Raw genomic sequence first — 12423 nt, 5'->3', positions numbered from 1 at the left:
CCATTGGTCTATATGTCTGTTTGTGTGCCAGTAACAGGTAGTTTTGAGAACATTGGCTTGGCAATATAGCTTGATGTCTGGTATTGTGATCCCTCCAACTTTGTTCTTTTTTCTCAGGATTGCTGTGGCTATTCGGGGTATATTTATTTATTTATTTATTTATTTATTTATTTATTTATTTTCTATATGAATTTTTGGGTGCTGTCGACCAAGATCAACAGTAATTGATATAAATGTGAGGAGTCTGGCAGAAGGCTGACCAGGACTCCTTTTGATATTCACAGGGTGAATATCTACATTTTATTACCTGCTCCTGCTCAATGGCCTAAAGCAAACTCCCCCAAGACCTGGCAATCTTACTGTTTGCTAAACATTACCATTGATATGTCTGTTTGCATTCTAAAGGCAATTGTGTATTCTAGCTAATAAAAGCAGCTGGGAAAGGAGCAACAGGGAGAACTGGACTTCTTTAGTTGAGGTATTCTCTGGTTCCCCGAGTAATTATAAAAATTAATATTCCGTCTTGTGTGTATCATTTGTGTGTCAGCCCTTCCTCCAAGTCTTTGAACCCGCAAAAGCCACGCTGGCCGTGGACTCTTGCATTGGGGAGTTTTTTTTTTTAGGTCTGTGAAAAAAACTTGGTATTTTAATAGGGATTGCATTAAATCTATAGATTGCTTTTGGGTAGTATGGACATTTTAATGATGTTGATTCTATCAATCCATGAACACAGCATATTCTTCCATTTGTTTAGGTCTTCCTCTCTCTTTTTCCAGTGTGCTGTAGTGTTCGGAGTACTGGTCTTTTACCTCCTTAGTTAAGTTTATTCCTAGGTAACTTAATGTTTTTTGTTGCAATGGTAAATGGGATTGTTTTGTTTTTGTTTCTCTTTCTGTGAGTTCATTATTGGTGTATAAAAAAGCCATAGACTTCTGGGTGTTAATTCAGTATCCTGCTATGTTGCCGAATTCATTTATTAAATCTAATACTTTTTTTTATGGAGTCTTTAGGGTTTTGTATGTACAATATCATGTCATCGCAAATAATGACAGTTTTATTTTTTGTTTTCCAATTTAGATGCCTTTTATTTCTTCTTCTTGTTTGATCACTATGTCTAGCACTTCCAGTAAATGTCAAACAGAAGTGGTGAGAGTGGGCATCCCTGTCTTGTTCCTGTCCTTAGGGGAAATGGTTTTATTTTTTGCCCATTGAGTATGATGTTGGCTGTAGGTATTTCATATAAGGCTTTTCCCACTTTGCTGAGAGATTTTATCAAGAAAGGGTGTTGGATTTTGTCAAATGCTTTTTTTCCCATGTATTGATATGATTATGTGATTTTTGTCTCTCAATTTGTTTATGTGATATATCATGTTTATTGATTTGTGGATATTGTACCATCCTTGCAACCCTGGAATAAATCCCACTTGGTCATGGTGTATGATCTTTCTACTGTAATGCTGCATCTGATTTGCTAGGATTTTGTTGAGGATTTTAGCATCTTGGTTCATCAGATATATTGGCCTGTAATTCTCTTTCTTTATAGTGTCTTTATTTGGTTTTGGGATTAGGGTAATGTTGGCTTCATAGAAGGAGTTTGGAAGTGTTCCTTTCTCTTGAATTTTGTGGAATAGTCTGAGGAGGATAGATTTTATTTCTTTTTTGAATGTTTGTTAAAACTCAGCTGTGAAGCCAGGGCTTTTGTTTGCTGGAATATTTTTGATCACTGCTTCAATTTCCTTCATAGTTATCAGCCTATTCAGAATTTTTTATTCTTCCTGATTGAGTTTTAGAAGGTGGTATTTTTCTAGGAATGTGTCCATTTCTTCTAGGTTGACCACTTTGTTGGAAATGAGTTGTTCCTAATATCTTTGTACAATCTTTTGTATTTCTGTGGGGTCTGTTGTTATTTCACCTCCTTCGTTTCTGATTTTGTTTATTTGAGTTCTCTCTCTCTGCTTCTTGGTGTGTCTGGCTCTAGGATTATCAATCCTCTTGATGTCTTTTTAATGGGGTATTTAGTCCATTTACGTTTAAGCTTATAATTGACTAGAGGCCTGGTGCACAAAAATTTGTGAGGGTCCCTCAGCCTGGCCTGTGCCCTCTCACAGTCTGGGACCCCTCAGGGAATGACCACCTGCTGGCTTAGGCCTGCACCCTGGGGGATTGGGCATAAGCTGGCAGTCAGACATCCCTCTGGCTGCCCAGGAGCCCTTGGGGGATGTCCATTAGCCAGTGGGGAGCAGGCCTAGCTGCAGTCGGTGGTCAGTGTGTGTCATAGTGACCAGTGATTCCTAGTCGCTCTGCTGTTAGGGTCAATTTGCATATTACCCTTTTATTATATAGGATAGAGGCCTGGTGCATGGGTGGGGGCTGGCTTGTTTGCCCTGAAGGGTGTCCTGGATCAGGGTGAGGGTCCCGCTGGGGTGCCTGGCCAGCCTGGGTGAGGGGCTTATGGCTGTTTTCAGACTGGCCAAGCCCCCCAGTGGGGACCCTGACCCAGTGAAGGTGATGCCAACCTGGGTGAGAGGCTGATGGCTGTTTGCAGGATCTCCACAGCCCCTTCAGAGTGGGGGTCCCTACTGGGGTGCCTGGCCAGCCTGGGTGAGGGGCTGAGGGCCGTTTTCAGGCTGGCCACACCCCCCTTCAGGGTGCGGGTCCCCCTGTGGTGCCTGGCCAGCCTGGGTGAGAGGCTCATGGCTGTTTGCAGGCTGGCCACAACCTCCAGCTACCCAAGCTCCCAGTGGACGCTGGCTGGAAGCAGGTATCTAGGATTTATTTATCTTCTATAATTGAAACTTTATTGCCTTTTGCAGAGGTCACAGCTGGCCAGGGCAGGCAAGAAACTTGGTTTCCTCCGTCGCCGGGGCAACTAAGCCTCCTGCTTGCTCCAGCTCCGTGGCTGCCGGCGGCCATTTTGGTTGGGTTAATTTGCATATAGTCGCTCTGATTGGCAGGTGGGCGTGGCTTGGGTGTAGCAAAGGTACAGTCAATTAGCGTCTTTGTCTTTTATTTGTGTAGATAGGTACTTGTTTGTAGCCATTTCTATTCTTTATGTCCATGTTCCTTCTTTCCTTTCTATTTCTTCGTTTTACAATTGTCCCTTTAGCATTTCTTGCATTGCTGGCTTGGTAGTCATAAACTCCCTTAGCCTTTTTTTTTCTATGAAGCTCTTGATTTCCCCTTTAATTTCTTATGATGGTCTTGCTAAAGAGAGTATTCTTGGATTCAGTCCCTTGCTTTGCATCACTTTGTATACTAAATTCCATTCCTTCTGGACTGATGTGGTTTGTTGAGAAATCATTTAATAATCTAGTGGGAGCTCCTTTGTAGGTAACTATCTGTCTCTCTCTTCAGCCTTTAAGATTTTCTCTCTGTAGATAATGTTGCCATTGTAATTACCATGTGTCTTGGTGTGGGCCTTTTTGGGTTCATCTTGCTTGGGACTCTGTGCTTGTGTGAGTTTTTTCTTCCCCAAATTAGGGAAGTTTTCTGCTATTATTTCTTCAAATGGGTTTTCTAATCCTTGCTCCTCCTCTTGTCCTTCTGACACCTCTGTTATACATATTTTACTTCATTTCATGTTGTCCGAAAGATCCCTTAGGCTCTCTTTATTCTTTCTTATTTTTTTCTCCAATAGTTGTTCAGATTGGGTGTGTTTCTGTGCCTTATCTACTAACTCACTAATTCGGTCCTCTGCTTCTTCTAGGCCAGTGGTCAGCAAACTGCTGCTCATGAGCCACATGCGGCTCTTTGGCCCCTTGAGTGTGGCCCTTTCACAAAATATCAACTTCTGCGCATGGGCCACGAAGTTCCAATCACACTGTATGTGCGTGCCTGCAAGTGGTATTTTGTAGAAGAGCCACACTCAAGGGATCAAAGATCTGCATGTGGCTCGTGAGCCGCAGTTTTGCTGACCGCTGTTCTAGACTATTGTTGAAACGTTCCATCATGTTTTTTATTGTATCTATATAATATTTTATTTCCTCTTGATTCTTAGAGAAGTTGTTGATTTTCTCATCCATCCAGTTTATGAACTGTAAGACCCTTACTCTCAATTGCTTTTCTGACAACATGCCTCAGTTTCATTTAGCTCCTTTTCTGGTTATTCCCCCTTTTCTTTCCTTGGGGGGATTATTTTTCTTAGGTTTTAAAATTTTTTTACAATAGTGACATAAAAATGTTTTATACATGAGAGATGGTGATAAGGAAACACCTTTCTTGGCTAAAATAAGTTTGGCTAGTTGAGCAATATACTCTAACTATGGAAAGTGTCTGTTGAAAAGACCACTCAGATCAAGAAAAACTAACTTTCTTGGTCTTCTATATTGTTGTACACTTGGTACTTAGCACAGCATCTCTCAAGTAACATGTGGAGTTTTGGAGTCAGTGTCTTTCTGTTCTCTTTTAATTAATGCAATATGCAAAGTAGTTAGGTCCAGGTGCCAGACTACTCTGTTTTAGTCCCACCTTCGTTACTTCCTCCCCATGAAAACTTGGGTAGAGGACCTGAACTTCCTGTACTTCATAGTCCTAAAAAAGAAAGAATAATAATGCCTATAAAAGGATTTCTGTGTGTCTTCTGTGAGTTAATACATATAAAGGACTTAGAACTTTTCTAAAACAGAGTAAATTTTTACTAAGTTTTCACTAATTTCCTGTTGCCTCCTGCAAAGAGGAGGTTGTTATAAAATCAATATTAGAAATCATTCAGATAGGAAAAACATAGGAGACTTTCACATTTTGCTTCATGTTTCAGAAAACAGACATTGATAATTCTAATGTTAACTCCCAAAATTTTAGATCTACTTAATGAATTACTTTTAATCCATTTAGAAGGAAGGAGTAATAATTCCCAGAGAAAACTCATTCACAGATAAGCATTTTTCCTTCTTAATGGAGATATTACATAATAGAGATATTAGAATAGTAGAATATTTGAAACTAGAAGAGAGAGAGATCAGAGACTTTGATTCAGAAAGTCAAATGAAACCTTAGCTGTAATCGCATAGACTTGTTTAATTTTAAAGGCAAGTAAACATAAAGATTTCACAAAACATAATACTATCTTATACATAAAATAGATTTTTTTTACTAGAATTGGATTTAAAATTATATTTCCTATTACTGACCTTCACTTGATTTTATAAATATATTAAATGAATTTTTTTCTGTTGTATGTTACAAATGCTATATATTCTTTGCAACTCGTATTGAGAGGTATGGGTCTATTTCAACATCCTTTGAATTTGGGCTTGCCTCATGACCTGTTTTAGCAATAGAATATGGCAGAAGTTATACCATGTACCTTCTAAACCTAGGTCTACAACTTTCAAAGAAGCTTTTCTGGAATTCTGTTTTCATGTGATGAAGCCCAGCCTTGCCTGTTCAAGAGCTCACATGAATTAAGAATCAAAGTGCCCTGCTAATCTACCAAACTTCATACATGTATGTGAGGCTTTCTTGGACCATTATGTCTCAGCCACGCTGACATTTAACTGTATCCTAATAAATGATCCCAGGCAAATCCCAAAGTAGCAACATTTTCTGAGCTCAGCCCAAATTGCTGATCTGAAGGATAATGAGAAAATTATATGTTTCTGTTTTAAACCCTGAGTTTTAGGCAGCTGGATAGGAAGACAAAGAAACATGCCCCAGATAAAGAAGTGGAAAAATTTCCAGGAAAAAACCTGGATGAAATGGAGGAAAGCAATTTACTAGGTACAGAGTTCAAAGGAATGGTAATAAAGTTTCTCAAAGAACTTAGGAGAAGGATAGAGGAACTCAGAACTTCAACAAAAAGATAGTAAGCATAAAAAAGGACATAAAAACTATAAAATATAGGAGGAACAAAATGGCAGCACAGATAAGCACCAGTACTCGCTGCCTCTCACAACCATATTAAAATTACAACCAAAATACAGAACAACCATCATTTAGAACTGTCTGAAATCTGGCTAAATGGAAATCCTACAACTAGTGAAGTAAAGAAGAGACTTGTAGGAGGGGCACAGGCACAGACAGGCTGTTCTGATACCCATGTGTGGCATTTTTGTAATCTGGAGGAATATCTCCACTATGTAGGCCTCCTATGAGATGCCAGGTGTCCCAGCCGTACACCAGTCCTAACTCAGGATTCCAGAGCTGTGAAGAGAATTCCCATATGTTTGGACTGTAAAAAACAGGAAGGATTGTGGCTCACTCAGAGGCTGCAGTCCCAAGCAGTTCCTCTTAAAGGGCCAGAACATGAGCTTACGTAGTACTTCTCCCTTTGAGCTCCAGTCCTGGATGGTAGCATTTGGGGAATCAGGGACTAGATTGTCTGCCATCAGGGTAGGAATTTATAGTGGCTTTTTTTCAGAAGGATGTGCTCAACGGGGTCATTGTTCCTGTGCTGGGACAGTCCCCCCTTCCTCCTTTCCCAGAGTTGACTGACTGGCAGCCATATCTAAGTTTCCATCAGTGTGGCTAAAATTATTCGCTCTGCCTGGTTGATTCCATGAGACCCTGCCCAATCCTAGTTGCAGCCCCACAAGCTGTTTGACGTGGCTTTTCCATATGAATGGCCTGTCCTGGGTCAGGCTTCAGACCTTTCTAAAATCTCTCAAACATGCAACTGTCATTTGTGTGCCACACACCTATCAATAAGAGGCCGAGACCTGACACTAGCATCATCCTGCCTTTCTTCACCACTTGACTTTATCTGGGCAGGTCCAAGTCCAATACAAGTAGCAGTCATCAACTAATCACCCTGTAGCTCCTGCCTGGTGGCCACAGGAAGTGGCTTACTTTGTACTTCCCAGGAGGCCCCAGAGCTAGTGCACCTGAAGGACAACTTTAGACCACACCAAACTCTACACATCCACAGGGAACACACTCAAGGAACAGACCCAGTGAGCACCAAAGCCCCACTGAACCAAGTCTTGCTCCAAAGTGGTGTCCACTGCATAGCAGCTCTTCCACTGTAGTTGTAGCTAACCTGGAGGTCAGCTCCTCCCAGTGACACCAACAGCAATTAAGGCTCAACTACAACAAGACTTTGCACATAACCCACACAGGGGCACACGTACAGTGGCCATCTCAGGTGTTTGGGGAGGCTGAGCCACTGGGCCCTACAGGACACCTACTACACAAGGCCACTCTAGCAATCCAAGAGACATAGAAGCTCTACCTAATACATAGAAACAAACAAAGAGAAGAAGCCAAAATGTGGAGACGAAACATATCACAAATAAAAGGACAGAAGAAATCTCCAGAAAATAAATGATATGAAATGAAAACAAGGAAACTACTGGATACAGGGTTCAAAACAGTGATTATAAGGTTGATCAAGGATATTAATGAGAGCTTCAAGGGACTAAATATGAGATACAAGGAACTTAGTGAGACTTTCAAGGGCTTGAAAAAGTACCAGTCAGAAATTAAGCATATACTAACTGAAATAGAGAATAATTTACAGGGATTAAACAGTAGAGTAGAAGATTCTGAGAATCAAATCAACGATTTGGAATATGAGGAAGAAAAAACACCCAATTAGAAGAGCAAAAAGAAAAAAGAATCAAAAAATGTGAATATAGTTTAAGGAACTTCTAGGACAACTTCAAGAATACCAACATTCACATTATGGGAGTGACAGAAGGAGAAGAGAGTGAGCAAGATACTGATAACCTATTTGAAGAAATAATTACTGAAAAATTCCCCTACCTGGTCAAAGAAATAGACTTGAAAGTCCAGAAAGCACAGAAAGTCCCAAACAAGAGATACCCAAAGAGGTCCATAGCAAGACACATCATAACTAAAATGCCCTGAGTTAAAGTCAAAGAGATAACCTTAAAAGCAGCAAAATTAATGCAGATAATTACCTACAAGGTAGTGCCCATATGACTATTGGCTGATTTCTCAACAGAACCTTTGCAGACCAGAAAGGAGTGGCAAGAAATACTCAGAGTGATGAATAGCTGGGCCAACAACCAAGATTACTCTACCCAGCAAAGATCTCATTTAGAAGGGAAGGTCAGATAAAGAGCTTCACAGACAAGAAAAACCTAAAGGAGTTTACGACCACCAAACCAGTATTACATGAAATGTTGAAGGGTATTCTTTAAAGAGAAGAAGAGGAAGAGGAAGAGGAGGAGGAAGAAGAAGATAAAGAAGAAGAAGAAGAGAAGAAGAAGAGGAAGAAGAAGAAGAAGAAGAAGAAGAAGAAGAAGAAGAAGAAGAAGAAGAAGAAGAAGAAGAAATAAATATATGAATAGTAGTATGGCAATAAGTACATATCTATCAACAATTGAATCTAAAAAGTAAAATAAATGAACAAGGTATCTAATGAACAAAATAAACTTATGAACAAAATAGAACCAGAGTCATGGAAACATGGAACAGGCTGATGAACCTCAGAGGGAACAGAGGGAGGTGGGAAGAGATTAACCAAAGATCTTATATGCATATATGCATTACCTATGGACACAAACAACAGGGTGGTGAAGGTCTGCAGTAGAGAGGGAACCAGATAGGAGGCAATGGGGGAAAAAAGGGGACATCTCTAAAACTCTCAACAATAAAGATTTTAAAATATAAACAAAAACAAAAAAATAACCAGTAATAAAACCAAGCCAAAAACAGTTAATTTTTTAACTGAAGATTACACTAGAGCATGATCGGCAAACTCATTATTCAACATAGCCAAATATCAACAGTACAACAATTGAAATTTCTTTTGAGAGCCAAATTTGTAAAACTTAAACTATATAGGTAGGTACATTGTTATTAACTTAATTAGGGAACTCCTAAGGCTTAGGAAGAGCCACACTCAAGGGGCCAAAGAGCCGCATGTGGCTCATGAGCTGCAGTTTGCTGACCATGGCACTAAAGGAAATCAGTTACTGTTAACTACAAGTTTCACAAAATTAGTAATTTTTCTATATTTTTAATAATTCTAAAATAATCTGCTTAACTTTAACATATTGTTGACTATTTTTTTAAATCTTGGAAAATTCTGATTTCCTCAATTTTTTAAGGCAGCAACAGGTGAGGTAATACACAAAATATTGGTCACCTTAAAGCAGCATGTAGGCCAGAATTATCTAGAAGAGCTATATGAAAATATAGTAAACCTTTCCTAGAGTCTGGCCCTATCCTTGTTATGGCAGTTCATACTCTAATCCCAGTAACATTAGCGTGTAGAAGGGCTCATTTTTATTGATAAAAGGAAATCATTTTTTATCCTGACAACTAATCTCCTAAGATACTAAATTTTCCTGATTTTTGTCATCTATTGCAAGTTGTTGATTTTTCTCTTTTGAGTTCCTTATATCCATTGAATTTAGCCCATATTTTGTGCACTCCCCAGGAATCAGCATATCATTTGATTAGAAAAGTAAATAATATTATGAACATAATATTTTACTTATGTGCTCCTGCATCAGGAGGGTGAGAAGAGGTTAAAGACAGATAGGACTTCTAGATTTTTGTTTTCCATGCAATGTTGACTCTAGCTTTATAATTTACTAGAGACCCGGTGCACAAAAATTTGTGCACTCGGCGGAGAGGGGGGTCCCTCAGCCCAGTCTGTGCCCTCTCGCAATCTGGGACCCCTCAGGGGATGATCACATGCTGGGTTAGGCCCGCTCCCCAGGGGATTGGGCCTAAGATGGCAATCAGAAATCCCTCTGGCAGCCCGGCAGCCCTCGGGGGATGTCCACTTGCCAGCGGGGAGCAGGCCTAAACTGCAGTCAGACAACCTTAGCGCTGCTGAGGAGGCGGGAGAGGCTCCCACCACCACCGCTGTACTGGCAGCCATCAGCCTGGCTTGTGGCTGAGCAGAGCTCCTCCCATGTGAGAGTGCCCTGACCACCAAGGGTCAGCTCCTGCATTGAGTGTTTGCCCACTGGTGGTCAGTGTGTGTCATAGTGACCAGTCATTCCCAGTCCTTCTGCTGTTAGGGTCAGTTTGCATATTACCCTTTTACTATATAGGATAGAGGCCAGGTGCACGGGTGGGAGCTGGCAGGTTTGCCCTGAAGGGTGTCCCAGATCAGGGTGGAGGTCCCGCTTGGGTGCCTGGCCAGCCTGGATGAAGGGATGATGGCTGTTTGCAGCTGGTCACAACCCCTTCTGAGTGCGGGTCCCCACTGTGGTGCCGAGCCAGTCTGGGTGAGGGGCTGAGGGCTGTTTTCAGGCTGGCGGCTGACTGAAGCTCCCAATCTCTCTTTTTTTCTTTTTACTTTTTTATTCTGGGATTTATTTACCTTCTATGGCTGTCACTGGAACTGAGAGCCGGCTTTACCTCTGAGGCCCAACTCCAGCACTGTGACCTCGGCTGCTGAAAGCAGGTATCTGGGGTGTTTGGCTTCTATAATTGAAACACTGTTTCGGTGCTGGGGTCCAACCCCAGCAGGTCCAGGGATCCCCAAAGGCGTAGATGGAGTCGGTGAAGAAGGAAGGACACGGAGACAGTGTTCAGTTGATCAGCAGCCTAGCCAGGATCTCCAGCCAGGATCTCCAGCCAAGTTCTGGTCTGGATCTCCAGAGAGGTTCTGCTGTTTATTGTCTTGTTACATCCGTATTTATCCCAGTTGATTTTAATCCTGTCAATTTCTATTACAAAGGTTAGGGCGTTTCTTATCTCCATTCCAGGGAGTAAAGATTATGTAGCTTAAGCATGATTGTTTGTAGTGATTAACTACCTGCCTGGCACTTAGTTAAGGAGTTTCATCCCCTCCCTGACTTCAGGGAAAAATTCCTACCTGGGGAAACAACCTTTCTCGGAGAGGTGACCTTGGTTAAAACACACAGCGCTAAGGGGAGCAAATATATTAAGAACAGTATGCTATATATGCCAGGTCCCTTGAAACATATGCTGTGCAGATGTTTCTTTCCTGCAGCGACTGTGTCAAGCAGCAAGGATGGACTGGCTTCCGGCATTTCAGCTCCAGCTCTGACAGCTGAAAGCAGGTTTCTGGGGATTGTTTAGCTTCTTTAATTGCAACATAGTTGCTTAGAGTGCAAGCTCAGAGTCCAGCAGCGGCAGGCAGGGAACCTTGGCTTCCTCCTTCACTGGAGCAAGCAAGCCTCCTGTTTGCTTCAGCTGCCTGGCTGCCAGCCGCCATCTTGGTTGGCAGTTAATTTGCATATCTCGCTGATTAGCCAATGGGAAGTGTAGTGAAGTTATGGTTAATTACCATGTTTGTCTATTATTAGATAGGATAGAAAGAGCTCTGTTCTTCACCTATTTCCAAGATAGAATTATTGGTAACTTTCCTGAACATTTAAAAATCTTATTGTGAGGAGCAATGTTCCTCCCACAACTGAGTATAGCATGGAAGATAACACCTTTTCTGAAAATATTTTTTCATACTCTTTTCAAAGTGCTGGATTCTATATAAAGATTGTTTTTAAAAGAATATAGTATTCATTGAAAGAAAATTGATCAACTGATTTTTATTAATATAAAAATAAGAAAATATTTTTTATAATAATTTTTACTTGATAGTAAGAGGAACACCTATTTCTTTGACAGAACTAGAGGCCTGGAGTACAAAATCTGTGCAAGGGTACCCCGGCAAGCCCTGCCAGAGGGGTGCATGGCCTGAGGTGCCCCTTCAAGCCCTGCTGGGCAGGGGGAATGGCCTGAAGTCTCCTGGTCCAATGCCAGGGCAGGGGGTGTGGCCTGAGGTCCCTGTCAAGCCCCGCTAGGCTGAAGGCACGGCCTGAGGTTGCCTGTCAAGTCACACTGGGTGCGTGGTGCATCCTCAGGTCCCCCGACCTGGCCTGGTGCCACACAGTCTCAGGTCCCTGCTGATCTCCCTTATGGCTCATTATGGGAACCCTGCCTCCACTGTGGGAACAGCCATCTTGTGTTACAGGAATCCGGCCTTCATTGTGGGCATAGCCATCTTTTTGTGGTGTGATGTAGTGAGGATAAATTTGCATATTACCTCTTTATTATATAGGATTACTTACATTATGAATACCAGTGATTTTTAAATATAATGAATTGACATTTAACTTTCAGATTATCAATTGTACTGGTCTTGAAAAATCTAATTAAAATTAATAAAACAATTTTTCTATAATTCTTTAATTTATTTATTTGAAAATAATCTATTTACTTTTAAAACATTACTGACATTTTCATTTGTTGGGGGGAAAAATCATTCCATTGGTTATCTTTATAGTCTAAAGAAATGCTCAGAACTTTCCCTAGTACATAAAAGGCACACAGAAATATTTATTGATTAAAGTAAAAAACAGGCATAATTTTTTGGTAGAGCTTGTTATGGACTAAAGTGTGTACCACTCTCAAATTTATATATTGAAGCCTTAACTCCCAATGTGTCTATAGTTGGAGATAAGACCTTTAACAAGGTATTTACAAACAAATTAGGTTATGAAAGTGGACTCTAATCCCAGAAGACTTGTATCCATG

Source organism: Myotis nattereri, assembly GCF_964212035.1.
Source record: "Myotis nattereri genome assembly, chromosome: 1".
In the NCBI taxonomy this organism is placed as follows: Eukaryota; Metazoa; Chordata; class Mammalia; order Chiroptera; family Vespertilionidae; genus Myotis; species Myotis nattereri.
This window is presented reverse-complemented; position numbering follows the sequence as displayed.